The sequence below is a fragment of the Solanum dulcamara genome, chromosome 11 (genome assembly GCF_947179165.1).
Source record: "Solanum dulcamara chromosome 11, daSolDulc1.2, whole genome shotgun sequence".
Taxonomy (NCBI): Eukaryota; Viridiplantae; Streptophyta; class Magnoliopsida; order Solanales; family Solanaceae; genus Solanum; species Solanum dulcamara.
In genome coordinates this window covers 51,926,021-51,930,389 of record NC_077247.1, presented here as the reverse complement: position 1 = coordinate 51,930,389, position 4,369 = coordinate 51,926,021, and the positions used below count along the sequence as shown (strand labels likewise).

At 35.5% G+C, this 4,369-nt stretch overlaps 1 long non-coding RNA gene across 1 annotated transcript; it reads left to right on the top strand.

Moving 5' to 3' along the window:
- The first annotated feature begins 340 nt into the window (after positions 1 to 340).
- LOC129871959 (uncharacterized) lies at positions 341 to 1,451 on the top strand. The gene is made up of 4 exons (XR_008762359.1): positions 341 to 488; positions 578 to 636; positions 720 to 777; positions 892 to 1,451. It is a non-coding gene; the product is annotated as an uncharacterized LOC129871959 (long non-coding RNA).
- Positions 1,452 to 4,369: the final 2,918 nt, after the last annotated feature.

Sequence of the window (4,369 nt, the reverse complement as noted above, 5' to 3'; positions counted from 1 at the left end):
AGTTTCCACTATTCACTCCTAGGGAATTAATATCTTTTTACGGATGTTCTTTTATTTATTATTTTGTGGTTTTACTTGTAATTGGGAAAACTGGTATGGCTGTACACAACACAAAATGTTGATGCTTACATTTTGCTTTTGCTTTATTGTAAGATGTTCATATACATCTCAATCTTGGTGCTTCATTTGCAATATATATATATATATATATATATATATATATTTGTGTGTGTGTGGATCCCCCTCCCCTTTTTCTTGGTGCTTCATCTTCTGTTTTGCTTCCTTTTTGTCTGGCCATTTAAACTATGGTTTTATATGCTTGCTTTACACCAGCGGCATTAAAATACAGTCGTTCAGATGAAATGTATGCTTTCCCAACAAGCTTTGGCTTTAAAGGAGAGGCTCTGAGCTCTATTTTTGACGTTTCTTTGTTGGAAATTGTTACCAAAACTCACGGGAGGCCAAATGGATATCTTAAGGTTTTGAAGGTAAAGTTCTTTTGAGATTTAGTTGGTAGTATCCATTAAGATCGGTATAAAACTACTAACTTGGTCTTTGTTCTTGCCATTGTTTATAGGACGGCAAGTGGGTTTACCTTGGAATTTGATGATTGTAGACAAGATGTTGGTACAACAGGTAATTTTGTATTAGCCTACGTGATACATGAGTTGACTGTTCTTTGCTAATAAGGAAATTTGTTGGGATTTTTCTTTTTGTAGTCATTGTTTGTGATGTATTTTACAATCAACCAGTTCGAAGGAAGCAAATGCACTCCAAGTACTTCTAGTTTTCTCAAAATCAAACAAGTTAAAAATATTGATTTACATACTTTACTTCTAAAGCTGTACTCTGATCCCATTTTTCTTTTGGTTTGCATATATAATCTTGAAGTCCAAAGAGAGTTTTCATTCTCCAGAAGAGTCTCTGCTAAGAATCGCCCTTGCGCATCCCAATGTCTCCTTGAAAATTGTTTACATCGAAAGGTCTCCTTTTATAACTTAAGGATATTTCCTGTCTGGTTTCTTAGATTTTGTTCATTTGCATGCTGTGAGGATGACCTGCTTTGCACACATGCTTCTCCTTCTCCTTGCCTTTGTTGTCCAGTGGATTTGGGATTCATTTGAGTTCCCTTAACTAATTGAATGCAAGCGTTGGTTCATTCAAGCTTTAAGGATACATCTCAGGTCTTGATGTTTACACAGTGAAGGTATACTTGTCCAAATTGATGGATAAAGAGATGGGATAAGTCTAAAATACTCTCTCCCATTGATTATGGGAGAACAATGAAACAACGTTTCTAGCTTCTTTTGGTGGCAAAACCAAACAGACCACTGTTAGCAAGGACATGTCATACATATTTGTTTTACTGATTGTAGTGTTGTATTCCTCATTACAATGTGTTTGCTGCTTCTAAGACTGACAACTCTTCATGTTTGAACTTTGACTCCTGGTTTTTGCTTCTGCTTCCCTTTAAATAGATTTTGCAGTATTTTTTCCCCCCTTCAAATTTACATCAATTTTCATAAATCTAGATATTTGCTACATCAATCTTCTTGGAGCCTTGCTTATCTTTAGGAGATTGTGACATCCAGCTGTATTTTGATTTTAGAGTGGGATCAGGGTAGAGGGGTGGCTCATATTCTCTGGAATTTCAAACTTGTAGGTCAAATCTGGGCCATCTAATTCACAATAAAATTTTCTGTTATTCAGAAGAAATTGAGCCTTACCAAAAAATTTAGGTTGATCTTCATTCTTCAGCTGTGGAGGTTGGAAACACAGCTTTGACCGATTAAATATGCTAACACTGTTCATCTTTTACATTATTCTAGAGACTCAAGAGTTTTCAAGGATACTTTTTTATGTATCCTTTGTTTCAAAAGGTATCAACTTACGTCCTTCAGGTTAGAGTTACTGAGTTAGTATCTTTTCTCTTCTTTGAAGAAATAAAAGAGAGAAATATATATTAATGCTTGGATCTTAGAGAAAGTAACTTCATTTGAACATTTAACACTACTCTAATGTTCTAACAGTTTTAATAAATACTATAAATCATTAACTAGAATGAGGAGATTAAAAAAGCTAGAATATGCTCCGAGGAAGTGACAAAATCTTATTTCTATTTGATGAGTGGAGGAAATGAGAGCACATGTAACCAGAGGTCTGCATTTGGTTCCTCTTTGTTTTCGACTGCAGACCATGGACTAGATCAAACTTGAGAACTGTTGCACTTTTAGGATTACTGAATTTTGTTTCAACTGATTACATTGTCTGATTCTATAGACGTTTTACTATAAACTGGATAGGAAGCTATTGAATTCAATGCCATGTTATTTCTTAAAAAGTACTGGTCATCTCCTGCTCAGAATTTCTACTTTGTGTACCATATGTAGGTTAAGAGAGAAGTGGTTTGACTTATCGCCTCAAAAAGAAGAAAAAAAAGGTGAAGTGTGTGGTTCTTTTTTTTTATTGAGGATACTGTCGCGAATCTTTGGATTGAAAGTAACTCTACCGTCGAGAGCAATTGAGATATCAACATTTATATGCAACATCACTTAGGATTCATTTTGTTTGATGTTATTTGTAGATGTAGGCACAGTTCCCTACCTGCCCTGTAGGCACAGTTCCCTACCTACCTCCCTAAAAGAAGGGGGGGAGGAAAGTTTTCGTTAGTGGAGGAGAGTTACTTATGCATCAGATGGTGCAAAGCATTTCAGTGGTATGACATCAGGGAGGGACTTCCGCCAGAGATTACAGTTGAGTACCTTATTTATTTATAGTAGTTAATGCCTCTTTTTTTCCGTACTATTTCTACCATGACTTTCTCACTTATGCGTCAGATGGTGCAAAGCATTTCAATGGTATGACATCAGGGAGGGACTTCCGCCAGAGATTACAGTTGAGTACCTTATTTATTTATAGTAGTTAATGCCTCTTTCTTTCCGTACTATTTCTACCATGACTTTCTCACTTTTGCTATTCCTTGTTTTCATCTTGTTTTCGATATACTTGTCCCTATCTGTCCCTTTTATCATGTTTTCATCTCTTGAGCCGAGGGTCTTTCAGAAACAGCCGCCCTACCTTTCAAGGTGGGGATTAAGTCTGCGTACACTCTACCCTCCCCAGACCCCACATGACAGGATTATACTGGGTTTTTTGTTGTTGTTGTACCTTAGCTACATCTTAGATGTTTTTGTGACTTCTTCTCTATTTTGTTAAGATGATGGACCCTTTTACCTTTTCTAATATGAGATGCGGAGTGATACTGGAACAGAGAATCTTAAGAATCAGGATACTATATTCAATGTCTCTTTCATTTTGTTGGTGATTCATTGGTTCCTGATACCTTTGATAAAAACTGCCTGGAGAGTGCCAAAGTTCAACATAAGAAGTTTATTCCGATTGTGGTGAACACAACACTTGCTATATTGATCAGGTCTATTCTGGCCTTTGCATTGTCAATTATGGCCATTTTCTCATGAATTTCCTTATAATGCATTTGCTTAAAAAGATTATTTCTCTTAGGGATCATTTGGTTGGACTCATTAGCATATTTAAATCTCAGCATAAACTTCCACATTAATAATACAATATTTGCTGACTGTGTAAGTAAAAGTAATATCTGCCTAACTATGTATCACTCAGTTATCCGCATAAGAAGAAATAAGGTCGACATTACTAATGCTGCATTTGGTTGGCAGTATTTAACTGTTCATTATTAATATCCTCATGACTTATGCGAGAATCTATGTATTTTTTTATGTGGGTTAGAATATGGAATAAGAAAAATGTGTCAACAAAGCAAGGACATGAGTATTTACAGGCAAAAATTACCTTTTATGTAGATAGTCCCTGCAAAGCATCACTCATTTCTTATTCACCGCTAGAATCCCAACATTATTATTTACCAAATAGCAGTTTCTACATTATTATCACTGCATAAACATTCCCTGCATGACTATACTTTAACCAAGTAATGTCTTACTCTTTTGTATTGCAATTATGTGATATTACTGAAGAAAAGGAGAGTGATATAGGGTGCTTTATCTTTGTTTCATCACTTTGTGACTGTTTGGTGGAGCATATTCTTATGTAGAAACTGAGACCCATGTCAAAATAAATGTGCATCCCTTTTTACATAGTCAAGGATTATGATCTTTTTTTTGATTCTAGCATTTATGTGCATTGACGACTACACTCATTGTCATGTTCTACAGCATGCTGTAGATGAGAGAATTTGTTTCAAAGAACTGTGTGAGAAGGTCATGATTGTCTAAAAACTCATTAATGTGTCATTTCAACTTTGAGTCTATAACTTAGTGACTTATCAGGTCCTATCTGGAGTTCTGGACAAAAGAGGAGAACAACCTAT